We start from the raw sequence: 17,971 nt of genomic DNA on the forward strand, positions 1-17,971 counted from the left end.
GTTAGCTTTACTTCAGAACTGTAAGTGCACTCCATTCTATCAAGTACAACGTATTCATAATTCTTATCAGGAAAAATGTTTCTAAGTAACAGATCATAATTTCACCTTAAAAGTATGACATTTCTTCCCACTGTTCCTGCTGAGGATGCAATTAAGTGTCAATTTAGTTCAGTTTATAGAAATCTCCGCCTGCATTTTCATTTCTGAGTGGGGAGCCCAATATCAGGATAATGCACCGACCCCAGATGGCATTGGCGTTGCACAGCCACCGCGATTTTTGAATGAAATGCCAATTAGTGGCCAGAGGGTGCACTCACCATCCAATTAAGGATGGTGGGCAGACACCAGAAGCCGGAGGGCCAATAGGTGACCCTCCAGCACTGAAGGAGCTGCAGCTTGCCAATGCAGGTAAGGGAGAGAGAGTTACTCAGGATGGAGGTGCCCTCTCAGCACTTTTTACAAACTTTTAAAAAAGAAATGGCCACAGCTGCTAGATCACCATTGTGGAGGGAAAATCCCTCCACAGGTCAGCCTGTGGCCGCAACTGTAGCCATATCGGTATGGTGGCTGCGAGGGTTGGCGGGGTGAGGGGGGGTGGTGTTTGGTGGGTGGCTTCAAACTGATTCTGGAGAGCTGGCCCCCTGAGTCTGCCCCTGGAAGGCTACCTCCAGGCCTCTGTCAGGCTCCAGATGCTGCGGGGAGCCCACAGACTGACTAGAAAATTCTAATTGGCCTCTGATCATTTGGTTTAATAGGCCTTTTAACTATGCTAACAAGCTACCCACTGCTTGTGGGCTTGTAGCCATCACCCTGTCCAACTTGCCTCCTTAAAAATGGCCCGGAGGCAGGAAAATGCCAGCACACAGGCACACAGGCCAGTGCTGGGATATTCCGGGCCCGTCTGCCTCCTTCCAAATTCCAGCCACTCATCTCTGAGTCCTATTCCAGGATTTTGAACACATAAGCAAGGCTGTCAAGTCATTATAGTAATGAAGGAGTGGTGCTGCACTTTAAATTGGAAGGCTGATTTTCCTCTTGAAGCACCTGATGGGTACAGTGTACTGCAGGTGTACTGTGCCACCACAGCACTTGAATTTCCTGCCCCAGAGTATTTGCCTGGCATAGGTGCTCTCCTGGCATAGACTCAACCCCATATTTTGGGATTAGGCCTGCTATTGGCTGTCAGAATCTGGCCCTTCTGGCTGCTGTTAGAATCTTTGGAGGGCCCTGGTATGAACCACACAATCACATTTTTTCAAATGCCCTTGCACTTGGACAAAGTGACAGGAAAGTGAGACAGTTGGCTGAGAATGCCCTTTACCACCTCAGTTACAACAGTTATAGCAGTTAGGTGAGTTTGAACATACTCAAAGAACCCTGAGGCAACACTGGAGGAATAGAAACTTGATACAACAGATCTCTGCTGCCATTTCCTCTTCACTATCCATGGGAACTGAGCATTCCCAGATTGTGAAAAGGAAAATCTTTGTAGAGATGTTAAAATAAAGTCCTGCCTTCTTGCTTAGCTGGATGTTGAAGATCCATGGCGGCACAGTGGCGCAGTGGTTAGCACCGCAGCCTCACAGCTCCAACGACCCAGGTTCAATTCTGGGCACTGCCTGTGTGGAATTTGCAAGTTCTCCCTGTGACCATGTGAGTTTCCTCCGGGTGCTCCGGTTTCCTCCCACAGCCAAAGACTTGCTGGTTGATAGGTAAATTGACCATTATAAATTGCCCCTAGTATGGGAAGGTGGGGCCTGTTTCAGTGCTGTATCGCTAAATAAATAAAAATATTTCCTGTGTGAGTAGTCACCTAAACAGGATCCATTGTTGGAGGTAAAAGTGGCACCACAAACAGAGAGCTAAGTATCTGAAACCTTATTTGGGGATTTAGATAATCCAAATGAGATGTTTAACAGATCTCCTATAATTGCAGCACAGCAAGCTGATCCAGAGTTACACCAAATATCACCGATGGCTCTGAGAAGCTGAGGCGAAAGGAGTTCCAGAAGGCAAACCGGGTTTTGAGGAGAAAATGAAGACCACCTCATAGACCTGCGGATGAAGACTGGACAGTTGTTGAACAGATAGCGGTCAATCCCGCCATCCCAGGAATCAGTCTGGTAAACCTTTGTTGCACTCCCTCTATAGAAAGAACATCCCCCTGTCAGATAAGGAGACCAAAACTGCACACAATATTCCAGGTGTTGCCTCACCAAGACCCTGTATAATTTTAGGAAGACTTTGTTGCTCCTGTACTCGAATCCTCTCAAGATGAAGGCCATTTACCTTTTTTACCGCCTGTTGCACCTGCATGCTTACCTTCAGCGACTGGTGTAGGAGAACACCCAGGTCTCGCTGCATATTCCCCTCTCTCAGTTTACAGCTGTTCAGATAATAATCTTTGTTTCTGGTATTGCTACCAAAGTGGATAACCTCACATTTATCCACATTATACTGCATCTGCCATGCATTAGCCCACAAACTCAACTTGTCCAAATCACCCTGAAGCCTCTCTGCATCCTCCTCACAACTCACCCTCCCACCCAGTTTTGTGTCATCTGCAAATTTGGAGATATTACATTTAGTTCCCTCATCTAAATCATTAATATATATTGTGAATAGCTGAGGTCCTAGCACCGATCCCTACGGTATCCCACTAGTCACTGCCTGCCATTCGGAAAAAGACCCATTTATCCCTACTCTTTGTTTCCTGTCTGCCAACCAATTTTCTATCCATCGCAATACACTACCCCCAATCCCATGCGCTTTAATTTTTCACGCTAATCGCTTATGTGGGACTTTGTCGAAAGCCTTCTGAAAGTCCAAATAAACCACATCCACTGGCTCCCCCTCATCAACTGTACTAGTTACATCCTCGAAGAATTCTAGTAAATTTGTCAAGCATGATTTCCCTTTCGTAAATTCTCTGTTCAATTCTACCACTGTTCTCTAAGTGCTTTGCTATAAAATCTTTGAGAATGGGCTCTAGAATTTTCCCCACTACTGACGTCAGGCTGAGTGGTCTACAATTCCCTGCTTTCTCTCTAACTCCCTTTTTTAAATAGTGGGGTTACATTAGCTACCCTTCAATCTGTAGGAACTGTTCCAGAGTCGATAGAATCTTGGAAGATGACCACCAATGCATCCACTATTTCTAGGGCCACTTCCTTAAGTACTCTGGGATGCATACCATCAGGCCCTGGGGATTTATCGGCCTTCAATCCCATCAATTTCCCCAACACCATTTCTCTACTAATACTGACTTCCTTCAGTTCCTCTCTCTCACTAAGCCCTGTGTTCGCCAACATTTCTGGTATGATATTTGTGTCCTCCTTTGTGAAGACAGAACCAAAGTATACCTTTCGTTGGTCAGCCATTTCCTAATTCCCCACAATAAATTCTCCTGTTTCTGACTGTAAGGGACCTACATTTGTCTTCACCAATCTTTTTCTCTTCACATACCTGTAGAAACTTTTACAGTCAGTTTTTATGTTCCCCGCAATCTTACTCTCATACTCTATTTTCCCCTTCTTAATCCCCTTGGTCCTCCTTTGCTGAATTCTAAACTGCTCCCAATCCTCGTGTCTGTTGTTTTTTCTGGCGAATTTATATGCCTCTTCCTTGGATCTATTGCTATCTCTAATTTCCCTTGTAAGCCATGGTTTGGCTCCCTTTCCCGTTTTACTTTTGCGCCAGACAGGGATAAACAATTGTTGCAGTTCATCTATGCGCTCTTTAAATGTTTGCCATTGCCTATCCACCGTCATCCCTTTAAGTAACGTTTCCCAATCCGTCATAGCCAAAGAGGGGACCCCTTCGACCCCTCCTCACCTGATCGTAACAGTTAGCAAAAATATATCTATCTCAGATTTAAATTGAATAATTGATCCAGCATCTACACTGCCCTGTCAAACACATCCAGGGCAAGACAAGATGGATTAGATGCAGAGTGGAGTTCCCTCTTCTCTGTCCAATCAAACAGTACCTTAACCCGATATCATATCCAATTCCTACATTAACCATCTTGTGTCTATGCTCAATGATACTGGCAATTTGATATCAATTTATGCCAAATTGTGTGCAATTTCCATATTAGCTAAATCCTTGTAGGACCATCAGTCATGGATGAACTTTAATCCAGACCCCACAGGTGATCATCCCGTTGAGCCATCTGGTCCCCGTTCAGAACCCTTTCCATCAGCTAGTCTCACAAGCTGAAGGCACATTCAGCATTTCTGTCCACCAGTTTATACCTGGTTCATGTCTATGGGTAGATGCTGAGAGGCTGTTTCCTCTAGCTGGAGAATCTAGAAATAGGAGCTGGATTTTGTGATGCCATTGGGGTTCCTGGCACCAGGCCGAAAAGTTGGGGGGAGCCCTGCCTTGCCCTTTTCGACCTCCCCCGGTGCAATCCTCTGTTGTTCAAGAAGCAATGTTACTGGTGCTGGGATCTACATCCCTTTAAAGATGCAGATCCTGCCTCTAAGAGCTACTGGCCAATCACAGGGCCGGCAGCTCAGCAGTATTGGTGGCACCACTGGGAGCGGTGGCCACTGCCGATACTGCAGAGATCTTGGACCCATGCCCAGCGATGGAACCCCGGATCTCAGGTAAGTGAGGCGGGATCACCAGAGCCAGTCCAGAAGGTCCCGGCAAGGGGGTGGGAGGGTGGGCGTGTCATGTGGGGTGGTTGGGGGGGGAGTGGGGGTGGTGGTCTCCTGGGAGATGCAGGCGGGGGTACTTAATGGGTGAGAGATTGCACACGGAGAAGGGAAGCCTCCCCCCCCCAACCAAGACCGCAGCGAGGGCGTTTCATATTACAAGACATCCTCCCCGCATTGTGGAGTCACCTGCCGGCGATGGTCCCTCCTCTCCCCCGCTTTCTGTCATGATTCTATGAGCCCCCTGCCTCTCACTCCATCTCAGGGGCCCCATTAAATCCAGCCCTAGGTGTCACAGTCTCAGGATAAGAGGTCAGCCATTTGGGACTGTAATGAGAAATTTGTTCACTCAGAGGGCTGTGAATGCTCGGTCACTGAGTACATTCAAGACCAAGATTGTTGATTTTTGGGCATTAAGGGAATCAAGGGAAGTGGTGATTGGGCAGGAAGATGTGGTTGAGATAAAAGATCAGCCATGATCGTATTGAATGGTGGAACAAGCTCAAAGCGCTGAATGGCCTAATAATGCTCCTATTTCTTAAGTTCTTATGGTTTTATCAATTGTTCTTTGCAGACGAGGGTTTCAAACTTCTATCACCTTTTGCATGTAGGACTATTTCCAAACGTTGCTCCTAGAAGATTTGTCTCTAATTTTTAGGCTATGTCTCATAGTCCTGGACTCCCCAACCAGTAGAAATAGTTACTTTCTACCTATCCTATCTGTTCCCCTTAATATCTTGGAAACTTCGATCAAATCACCTTCTAAATTCCAGGGAATGCAACCCCTTGTGTGATTTTTGTGTTTGTGTAATCTCTCCTCGTAATTTAAAACTTGGAATCCAGATATCATTCTGGTAAATCCATTCTGCACTTCCTCTACAACCAAGATATCCTTGCTATGGTGTGGTGCCCAGAACTGCTCACAGTATGGTGTGGCCTAAGCAGTGCTTTGTATAGCTGCAGCATAACTTCTAGTCCCTTGTATTCTAGCCGTCCAGGTATAAAGGCCAGCATTCCATTAAGCTTTTTGATTATTTTCTGTATCTGTCCATGACATTTTCATGATCTATGTGCAGGGACCACTGCTCTTTCGAAATTTTCACCATTTTATAAGTACTCTGATCTATCCTTTTAGGTCCAAAGGGGGCAAAGTCCAAAGTCCAAAGAGTACGGAGTTCTGCTGGTGTGTTAGTCAACATTATTACCTCAACCAATACCACCAAGTAATAGATTATTTGATCATTGAGTCTTACTCAAGGTTATGGATTTTTTGTGCACAAAATTGTCTTTGGAAAACATACAAAATTGTTCCACCAATGATCATGTAAAGCCACAACAAATTATTTGCTTTAATAGAAATAGATCACAGCAAACCAGGAGAGGGCCGAGCATTTGGTCTTAGGAGGAGAAATAACAAGAGGCTGGAAAACAGTTACTGAACACCACACCTGCAGTAAAATGAGCAAATATCGTCTCAAGGCCAAGCACTGTACATACCGTACCCTACACAGATTTCACCCTGCCAATCTTAAAGATGCAGGAGCAGCTGCAGCCACAATGGGAACATTTAAACCTAACTCACTGTGTTGGAAACCCAGAGAATCAGGTGCAATGTTGGTTTTACAATATTACTCATTGACTTCAATGGAGAGTAAAATCAGTCAGGTGTAAAACCAACATTGCACCAAATCCCGTTAGTTTCCCGACTAGCGGGATAGATTAAAATTGCCCCCATTGGGCGTGGTATAAAAATCAGCGTTCCACCTGAGCCTGTGGGTTTACCACCTATACAATTAGGCTAAAATTGCCCCCACTGACTCCCTCCTACATATTCTGGTTGGGCTCCTGTATTCGTTCATTGCAGATGGTAATCGGGAGACTAAAAGAACAATGCCAGGTCTTCAAATACAAAGGACCAGCTCAGAATGTGTTGGACCTACTCACTAGAGTAGGGGAGAAAACACCCATAACATAGTGACCAGCTGAGATCTTGCTGCTGATGCAACACTGAGGGAATGTTGCACAGTTTGAGGTCCTGGCTTTTGGATGAGAAGTTATGCCAAATCCCTACCTGCCTTCTCATAAAGATTCAAAGAAGAGCAGGGGAACTCTTCTGGTGCCCTGACCAACACCTACCCTCAAACAACATCACTAAATCAGATTATAAAGGCAAAATACTGCAGATACTGGAAATCTGAAATAAAACCAAAGAAGTGCTGGAAATACTCGGCAGGTCTCGCAGCATCTGTGGAGAGAGAAGCAAAGTCAACGTTTCATGTCAGTGGTCTGGTCATTTATCTCATTGCTGTTTACAGTACCTTGCTGCATATAAATTGGCTGTCATGTTATCTTACATTACAACAGCGAGTAAACTTCAAAAAGCACTTAATTGGCTGTGAAACCCTCTGCAACATCCTCAAGATATGAGAAGAGCAATATAAATGCAAGTTCATTTTCATGAGATCTGAAAAAGTGCATAACCCCTTCTATGATGGAATGCAGTCTTGCCCATAACAAGCATGAGAGTGAAACTTCTGTGGAACATAACCCAATATTCAGACTCTGTTTGGAACTGGAGAAATATCAAAGAAATAACTTGTATCAAAACAGTACCTTGTCAGATGCTCAAGCAGATGATGGTGAAAATATTTGAGACATTGTTTAGGCCATAGTTGAGTATTGTGTGCAGTTTTGGCTACCCTATGATAGTAAAGATATCCAAGCAATGGGAAATGTGCAACACAGATTTGACATAGATTGATACCATGAATGAGGGAATATAATTATGGCGAAAGATGTAAGAGAACTAGAGCCATATTTATTGGAAGAAAGAAGGTTAAATGAGATCTAATATAAATATTCAAGTTTATGAAAGGGTTTGAGAGGGTATATAATGAATGCATTCAGTAATTGGTAGCAAAAGGCATAAACATATTACTGGAACAGTAAAAGGAAAGGTTAAAAGCAATTTTTCCATCAAAAAGGTTACTGAAAAGGCATGGGTGCAGTACCAAAAATGGCCATTGAGACATTTAAAAGGGAGTTAGATGAAACACTTGAAGAACACACATATTAAGAGGTTTGGGGAAAGAGCAGGGAAATTGATTAAAATAGATAGCTCCAATGGGGGAGCTGCCACTGGCATTGGTGCATAGGCTCAATGGCTTTCTTCTGAAGCAAAATTTCCATGATATATGTGAAGTACCTTTGGGATGAAGCTGCACCACTGTTACAAAATGTCTCATTTTCTTTTTGAGGGAAAGGTCAGTTCTTCTGTGCCAAGTTTTCCCTTGAGGGCAGAAGGCAGGTGGATCTTTGCCCTAGAAAGGGCACTTCATTTATGATTACATGTTTAGCAAAAGAAATGGGCCTAGTAGTCCACTGGTTTCTGTCCTATGAGTCATAATGTCATGGCAATGAATTAATAATAATGTTTGCTGTGTCACTGCTCTATAAAATCCCATTTGTGCTTTACACGCTTATGGTAAGTGAAGTCTAAAAGCTTACTGATGTGTGTACTATTAGTGTCTGGTGTTGGATTTTACCGCATGACAGAGTAACTCAGCCTGTCTGACCTGCTCACCTGGCACACTAAAGAAAATGAAAATAGTCAGCTTATGACATAGGTAAGTACAAATCATTAGTAACTTCTAAGAATGAAATGGGTACCTTGATGACAATAAATTTTATTTTATCATAGTGCAATGCATAGTAATCGACACTCAATACAATGAATAATATATTTACTAATGTAATGTGTTATTAGGATTTCCAATTTGACTGATAAATTAGATAACATTTTCATTATTACGAACATACATAAGAACATATGAATTAGGAGCAGGAGTTAGCCATAAGATGGACATAATAATGTAAAAATTGTGTGCTCACATTAAACATGAGTGAGAATGTGTTATGGACCAGCAGCATATATGGGAAATCTCTAAGTATGTCATCAATTGAGAATGAGGCCATCACAGTTTATTAATTCACTGGCAATTTGAAGGCATGTCACAGCACATAATACTCTTGTGTCACCTTACTTAATATATGTCTTGTGTCACCTTTGTCAGTCCCATACTGAGAAACTGATGTTATAGCAAGCTGGGGCTGCCCCTACTAGCTGACCAGTTCACATTACAGGTAGGGAGTATTTGACAGTTATATTTTTGCTTTTACAGTTATTATTTTTTGTCCCTCCAGGTTTCTTCTCCTGAAGGTTTTGACTCAGTAAAAGTTTCTCATGTGCTGGATGCTTTCTGATATTTCACCTAAGTGGCCACTCTTTGTTTGTGATTCTAAAAAATGAGAGCCAGCCCACAGCCCTCACATACACCCTTTCTAGCAAGGCGATTGGACAGTGAACAAGAATAGAAATCCTGGTTGATTGTCTCTTCTCAAGCACAGAAGGCTGAAACCAATTGTAGGGCTCCAACTCTCATAACTGATATCAACCAGCTCAGCACAGAACAAGATTGAATCTATGACCTTCCTGATGAAACCAACCTTGACTATACAATCACATGATTGTGCAAAGAACCTGGCTTACAGAGGATGCGCAAAAAGCTGCCTGAATCTAAATACCAAAAACATTGGTACATGAAACTTGAGTCGATTTTCAACTGTGGTGTCTATCGTGTGTGTGGTCGGTGGAATAATTAGAACACCAGCCCAAATGCATCAGCAGGAGGCCCAATCCATTTTGAGGGCCAAGTAGCAATTTTATTTAACAGGTGACTAGAGTGTTCTGAGCGCCGATTGGCAGTTTATCGTTTCAGTGGTGAAGGAAATCTGGCGACCCATCCCTGGAGCAGAGACGACGACAAAACAATAAAGGGGATGGCTGGGCTGATCTGGGGCTAGGGGCACAGTGGACATTGATAGCAATGGTGAGGAGGACTGTCAGGGAGGAATAAGGAAAGCAATTCTGCTTGTCCTGCTGCCAGAAGAACCTCAACAAAATGTTTTCCAACCTTACCTTTAACCTTTCTAATCTTTAAGGGACGCTTGTTCTGGCCATTTCCCACTCTGCGCAGTGGGTGGGTCCAGCAGTCAGTGGGCACAAAACAGCATTGTGGTCCAAACAACATCATGTATGGTATAATGTGTATGGTATAACGAGACTCCCATCTACTTCTAGTAGAAACACTAGGGGCTGAATTTTTAAATGCTGACGGGAGCGGGAGCGGGTGCACGTGCGATTTAAAAATCGCATTCCTGGAGGTCAGCACTGGATCTCGCTGCCTCCGGAACGCAAAGTGATTTTGAAATGGATGCCAAGAGAGGGACACAGGAAACCCAAACACCTGCAATTAATTTGCCGTTGAGCTCATTGACAGGAGCAGTTTGCAATATTCAATGAAAGGAAACGGGGAAAACACAATGTCTGGAACAAGGCAGGGTGTAGAAGGTGTGAACACTTTGGGGGACCATGAGGGCTATTGGAAGGGCTGTTTAACATATTACATAAATGCAGAATAAAGCTCAGCTGCTCAAACAGTGTCACAGACTAGCCATTGCTGGAACGGAAAGACTTCCATTTGTGCGTGGCGAGTGGTAGGAATCTGGAGAGGGACGTGAGGCTGCTGGCAGGGGACGGTCTGGTGAACGAAATGAGCACCAACTGAGGGAGTTAAGATAGGAACAGGCAACTCTGACATTGGACGGAGCAACCAGCATGAGCTTCAGCAGAGGCAATCTCCTGGGCAGGAGGAGGTCAGAGGAACTGGTCTGTAACTGCAGGAAGTGAATCTTGCAGGTCTGCGCCTGATTCCTGGGCACCTGTCATGACTCCTTTGCTCTCCAAGAGTCCCAGGTGCTGCACATCTTCAGGTTCACATCCAGACTCTATGGGTGGCTGCTTGGGGATAAGGGTTTATCCCCTAAAGAGATGGCTCCTGATGCTCGTCCACTACCCAGACACGAATGGAGAGAGGCGCTACAACCAGAGCCACGTATTAACACAGACCATCAAACAGACCTTTGTCATCTTGAAGATGTACTTCCATTGCCTTGACCGGTCAAGTTGTGCCTCCAGTATGAGCCAGCCAGAGTCTCGTATTGTGGTCATCTGCTGGACCCTGCACAACATAACTATACAAAGAGGCTTGGAGCTGGATGAACAGGAGGAGCTGGAACACCACTCCACCTCGGAGGAGGACTGGGAGGAGGAAGAGGAGGAGGGAGGGATTGCTCCAGAAGTGGCCGGTGCCCAGGCATTGGAGAACGCCTACCAATGCCATCCCAGACTGCAGGCTGGCATGGCCGCAAAGGCTATGCTGATTCAGCAGCGCTTCACCTGATCACCTCCTAACCTATATGACAGATGATCCCAAAACTCACCTTCCAGGTTGGAGAGCACTCATTCTCCAATGACCCATATCTGAGGAGTCCCATTGCCAACCATGATCATAGAGAATGAGGTTTCCACTCCCACCATTCTCCAACATCACAGAGCATGTAAAAACAACAATACCAGGCCTGCTGGCCCCCACCCTCCCCCCAGCTCCCTCACTGAAACTCCATCCCCCTTTTGACATGAAGCGTCAATAACACACAGATCAGTTTGAATACATAAAAAATTGATATTGAAATGAAAACAAAACAGCAGACAAATGCACCCAGGGTTCCCCATTAAATGAAAGCAATGATGTGGCACCTTTCTTTTCCTACCACTTTGATAAGGTGATCCTGTTGTGGCAGAGAATGAGGCGGAGGCAGCCTGCTGTCCAGTCTTTGCCACTGGCTGAGATGCCCATGGCTTCAGTCCTCGTCTTGGAGGTGCCCATGGGGGATCCTCCACATGCTGCCACACCGAGGTCATTGCAGGGGCAGCATCTGTCACAGGGCCCTATGGCACAAATAGTTCCTGAGTTGGAAGGGGTGAGGGGCTGAAGGGTGATGCCAGTGGTCCCTTCATCTGCTGTTTCAACTGCCTCAGCCCTTTCCTGGTGCCCTTGGATGCTGGATAAGGCCACCAGCATGAACGCAGCTGGCATTTACAGCCATCAGCGGCACTGAGCAATCTATACTACAGAGTTTCACTCTTCCTGTGTGTATTAGCATGCTGTTCCTGCACCCACTCATAGTGGTGCTGCATATGGCTCTCCAAGAGGTTGCCCTATCTCTCAATGGAGGAGCTCATGCAATCAAAACCCTGAGTCATGACAGAGCACATGCACTGTATGGACTCCTCCATTGCCTACTCATGGCACCTCAAGGCCTCAAGGAACTCAGACAAACTGTAACTTCTGGCTCTCGAGGAAGATCCGACTTGTTTGTGATACTGAGGTCCAGCATCCTCTACCAGCAGAGCATCGTTGTGTTTGTCCTCTGTCCTCCGAGGGGGGACTGCCCACTTTTGACTCTACCTCACGTTCCTCCTCCTCATGCATGATGCGAGGCTCACCCAGTGCTCTCCGTTCTAAGCTACTTTGGGGCCCAACCCAGATGATGTGTCTGCACTGGTGGAAGGCGTGGAGGAATACAAGATCACAAGAACAGAAGAATTAGGAGCAGGAGTAGGCCATTCAGCCCCTCGAGCCAGCTCCACCATTCGATAAGATCATGGCAGATCTGATTGTGGCCTCAACTCCGCTTTCCTTCCTGCCCATCATAACCCTTGACTCCCTTGTCGATCATAAATCGATCTAACTCAGCCTTGAATATATTCAATGACCTCACCTCCACTGCTATTTGGGGAAGAGCATTCAACAGACTAATAACACTCAGAGAAAAGAAATTCTCCTCATCTCAGTCTTAAATGGGAGTCCGCTAATTTATAAACTGTGTCCCCTCATTCTAGACACCCCACAAGGGGAAACATCCTTTCAGCATCCACCCTGTCAAGTCCCATCAGGATCTTATATGTTTCAAAAAGATCACCTCTTATTCTTCTAAACCCTGGTCAACTTTTCCTCATTCTATAACCCCTTCACCCCAGGAATCAGTCAAGTGATCCTTCTCTGAACTGCTTCTAATGCAATTATATCTTTTCTTAAGTCTCCCCCTGCTGAGGAGGGCAGCAACGATTGGGCTTGGGCACTCTCCTCCCACTCTGCAACTGGTTCTGTAGGAATCAGAAGAAGGTGGTAATTAGAACTCGTGCTCTGCACTCCTTTGGACCCCACCAGAAAGGCCGAGAGGGGGGTTTTGATGCTTGGGCAACTCTCAACCTCCATACATTCGCCCAGGCATGCGCCATGGAGAGGTCACTCCATAGTCGCCTCACAGCGACTGAAACAATACGGAAGGCAGCAGTTACGGGTTATAAGTCCAGCTCAATTGGCATAGAGATTGGGCGCCACAGGTTGCCTTTGTCGGTGGGAGAGGTCATCGCACCTCACTGGACAGCTACCACCCGCCTAAAACCGGGCAGCCCCCGGTCAATAAGGTTCTGTCCCGCCACAGTCCACCTGCTTCAATGGGTGCTTGGAGCTCAGGGTCATTGCCCGAAAGGTGGACTGATACACCGCACCAAACAACATGAAAAAAGGAAAGAAGGTACCAGCCCTTCGCTTTGCAAGCTGGAGCGTCAGAACTATGTGTCCTGGCCTGTCGGAACACCTTACACAAATCAATGATTCTCGGAAGACCGCCATCATTAACGACGAGCTCAGTAGACTCAATGTGGACATTGCAGCACTTCAGGAGACACGCCTCCCCACGAGTGGATCTCTAGCAGAGTGGATCTTCTGGCAGGGTAGGGATCCTGAAGAACCAAGACAGCATGGAATGGGCTTCGCCATCAGAAACTCCTTGCCCAGCATGATAGAGCCACCTTCAAATGGCTCAGAACGCATACTGTCCATCCGACTGCTCACCACCTCTGGTCCAGTACACCTATTCAGCATCTATGCTCCAACACACTGCTCCCCACCTGAAGCTAAAGACCAGTTCTACGAGGAATTCCATAATATCATTAGTAACATCCCCAACACCGAACACCTGTTCCTGCTGGGGGACTTTAATGCCAGGGTTGGGGCCGACCATGAATCATGGCCCTCCTGCCTTGGGCGCTATGGCGTTGGAATGAAGAATGAGAATGGACAGAGACTGCTTGAGTTGTGGACCTATCTGCATCACCAACTCTTTCTTTCATACTAAACCCTGTCACCAGGTTTCATGGAGGCACCCAAGATCGCGTCGTTGGCAGCAGCTAGACCTCATCGTCACAAGGCGAGCCTCCTTAAACAGTGTTCAAATCACACGCAGCTTCCACAGTGCGGACTGCGACACTGACCACTCCCTGGTGTGCAGCAAGGTTAGACTCAGACCAAAGAAGTTGCATCATTCCAAGCAGAAGGGCCATCCGCGCATCAACACGAGCAGAACTTCTCATCCACAGCTGTTACAAAAATTTCTAAATTCACTTGTAACAGCCTTTCAAAACACTCCCATAGGGGATGCTGAGACCAAGTGGGCCCACATCAGAGACGCCATCTATGAGTCAGCTTTGACCACCTACGGCAAACGTGTGAAGAGAAATGCAGACTGGTTTCAATCTCATATTGAAGAGCTGGAACCTGTCATAGCCGCTAAGTGGCTGATGAACTACAAGAAAGCCCCCAGCGAGTTAACATCCATAGCACTTAAAGCAGCCAGAAGCTTTGCACAAAGAACAGCCAGGCGCTGCGCAAATGACTACTGGCAACACCTATACAGTCATATTCAGCTGGCCTCAGACACCGGAAACATCAGAGGAATGTATGATGGCTTTAAAAGAGCTTTTGGGCCAACCATCAAGAAGATCGCCCCCCTCAAATCTAAATCAGGGGACATAATCACTGACCAATGCAAGCAAATGGACCGCTGGGTTGAGCACTACCTAGAACTGTACTCCAGGGAGAATGTTGTCACTGAGACTGCCCTCAATGCAGCCCAGCCTCTACCAGTCATGGAGGAGCTGGACGTACAGCCAACAAAATCGGAACTCAGTGATGCCATTGATTCTCTAGCCAGCGGAAAAGCCCCTGGGAAGGACAGCATTACCCCTGAAATAATCAAGAGTGCCAAGCCTGCTATACTCTCAACCCTACATGAACTGCTTTGCCTGTGCTGGGACGAGGGAGCAGTACCTCAGGACATGCGCGATGCCAATATCATCACCCTCTATAAAAACAAAGGTGACCGTGGTGACTGCAACAACTAACGTGGAATCTCCCTGCTCAGCATAGTGGGGAAAGCCATTGCTCGAGTCGCTTTAAACAGGCTCCAGTAGCTGGCCAAGCTCATCTACCCTGAGGCACAGTGTGGCTTTCGTGCAGAGAGATCGACCATTGACATGCTGTTCTCCCTTTGTCAGATACAGGAGAAATGCCGTGAACAACAGATGCCCCTCTACATTGCTTTCATTGATCTCAACAAAGCCTTTGACCTCGTTAGCAAACATGGTCTCTTCAGACTACTAGAAAAGATCGGATGTCCACCAAAGCTACTAAGTATCATCACCTCATTCCATGACAATATGAAAGGCACAATTCAGCATAGCGGCACCTCATCAGACCTTTCCTATCCTGAGTGGCGTGAAACAGGGCTGTGTTCTCGCACCCACACTTTTTGGGATTTTTTTCTCCCTGCTGCTCTCACATGCGTTCAAGTCTTCAAAAGAAGGAATTTTTGTCCACACAAGATCAGGGTGCAGGTTGTTCAACCTTGCCCGTCTTAGAGCGAAGTCCAAAGTACAGAAAGTCCTCATCAGGGAACTCCTCTTTGCTGACAATGCTGCTTTAACATCTCACACTGAAAAGTGTCTGCAGAGTCTCATCGACAGGTTTGCGGCTGCCTGCAACGAATTTGGCCTAACCATCAGCCTCAAGAAAACGAATATCATGGGACAGGACATCAGAAATGCTCCATCCATCAATATTGGCGACCATGCTCTGGAAGTGGTTCAAGAGTCCACCTACCTAGGCTCAACTATCACCAGTAACCTGTCTCTCGATGCAGAAATCAACAAGCGCATGGGAAAGGCTTCCACTGCTATGTCCAGACTGGCCAAGAGAGTGTGGGAAAATGGCACACTGACACAGAACACAAAAGTCCGAGTGTATCAAGCCTGTGTCCTCAGTACCTTGCTCTATGGCAGCGAGGTCTGGACAACGTATGTCAGCCAAGAGCGACGTCTCAATTCATTCCATCTTCGCTGCCTCCGGAGAATACTTGGCAACAGGTGTCGGGACCGTATCTCCAACACAGAAGTCATTGAGGCGGCCAACACCCCCAGCTTATACAACTACTGAGTCAGCGGCGCTTGAGATGGCTTGGCCATGTGAGCCGCATGGAAGATGGCAGGATCCCCATAGACACATTGTACAGCGAGCTCGCCACTGGTATCAGACCCACCGGCCGTCCATATCTCCGCTTTAAAGACGTCTGCAAATGCGACATGAAGTCCTATGACATTGATCACAAGTCGTGGGAGTCAGTTGCCAGCGTTCGCCAGAGCTGGCGGGCAGCCATAAAGGCGGGGCTAAAGTGTGGCGAGTCGAAGAGACTTAGCAGTTGGCAGGAAAAAAGACAGAAGCGCAAGGGGAGAGCCAACTGTGTAAGAGCCCCGACAAACAAATTTTTCTGCAGCACCTGTGGAAGAGCCTGTCACTCTAGAATTGGCCTTTATAGCCACTCCAGGCGCAGCTCCATACACCACTGACCACCTCCAGGCGCTTACCCATTGTCTCTTGAGATAAGGAGGCCAAAGAAGGTAATTAGAACTGGGCACACTCAGCAGGTGCCCCAGCACAACCAACCCCTTAGATGACAGAAGCCTCCTCTATGCCCTTCACCTCAGGGTGGAGCTATCAAATGACCTTGCAGTTCACAGCCTCCTATCTCACCATTGACCATGGACTGATTTGTTGGCACCCTGGTGATTTCCAGCACCCATCTTTGGGGTTAGAGTGTGGAGATCAGCCACAACACCATACGTTTGAGCCATTTCCCAACAATTGTGGGCTCTCTTTTTCTGCAGGATGAGGAAAGAATAATTCATGACTTGGCTGCCCTCCCTCACCTCTCCCAGCATGAGATTCACATGAACTGCTGTGCCCTCAGTGTTGCCCTGTTCTGAATAGTGCCCCAGATGTGAAGGTGGCTGCTGTCTTAGTGATGCAACTGGACACTTGATCTGACAATGTTAGGGAGAATTATGGACATTTTGTGAGTTCAGCTTGTCTGCATATAGCTGTACACAGAGTTGGTGACCTGTTACCCAGGTGCCGCTTGGCAATCACCTTTCCAGACCTTATCAGGTCGTTGAATCCCTTTCGACACTGCACCTATGTCCTTCGGGTCACTGCTCAGCTGCTGACCTCTGTCACCAACTCCATCCAGGCCCTCTTTCTGTCTCCAGGAGCATTCCTTTTCCCAGATGCTGGGAATAAACTATATCGCCTGTCCCCAACTGCCTGGGTTAATGTCTCAAGGGAGGCATCAGAGAAGGGTGGGGCCACCCATGGATGCCTACTTGTAACAGCGCTGGCCCTTTCAGTCCCGATGGATCCATCTCTTCAGTGAATGGTAAGCCCAGCCATGGGTGCTGTTTGCCCTTTTCAAAGGGCTCCCATCTCCATGCTGGTCCCAGCGCCACTAATGGGGGTGCCACAGTCACCCCCTAGCCATTTAGGCACTGTGCATTAAAAAATAGCATTGCATCAGCAATGCTGATGTGACGTGAGGTCGGGACCCAGAAAGTTCCGGGCATCAAGTTTCCGATCCCAGAACGAAAATTCAGGCCTAGCTGTCAAAACCATGACCTGTTCGAAAATGGCAGTGGGCAGAAACTGGGCAGGAGATCGGCAGGAAGTTTTTTAAAAGCTTGTTCTCAATACTATCCAAATCCTACAGAAGAATAGGGCAACATAGAAACCAAAATTACTCTTTAGTATCTGACTAGTCATTTTAATTCTTATATACCTTGCTCTGCTACTGTTGTGATGAGTGGAACTGCTGCATTGCTTTTGTGAAACTTTTTCTTTTGTCTTCTTCTACTGTGTTCATCAATTCATTCAACCCCAGTGTTAAGAAAGGAGTCTGGCCATGAACTGGGAGTATTGGAAGTAAGGTCCTAAATTCCTTTTTACAAAAGTAAGGTTGAATTTTATTTGGAAATAATTCCCTGCCTTTTAAAGAAAAAGTGCCCATCAGCTGCACAATATATTAATCACAATTTACAACATAGTAGATATTTATAACGCATTACCAGAATAATAAATCATTTTTTATCATTTACAGTTAGTTCAGTGCCAATTCTTCTGCAGGTTTTCAACATACGTGACAAAGAGTAAAGCACATCAGGCTCACTCTCAGAA

Source organism: Heterodontus francisci, chromosome 1 (assembly GCF_036365525.1).
Source record: "Heterodontus francisci isolate sHetFra1 chromosome 1, sHetFra1.hap1, whole genome shotgun sequence".
Lineage (NCBI taxonomy): Eukaryota > Metazoa > Chordata > Chondrichthyes > Heterodontiformes > Heterodontidae > Heterodontus > Heterodontus francisci.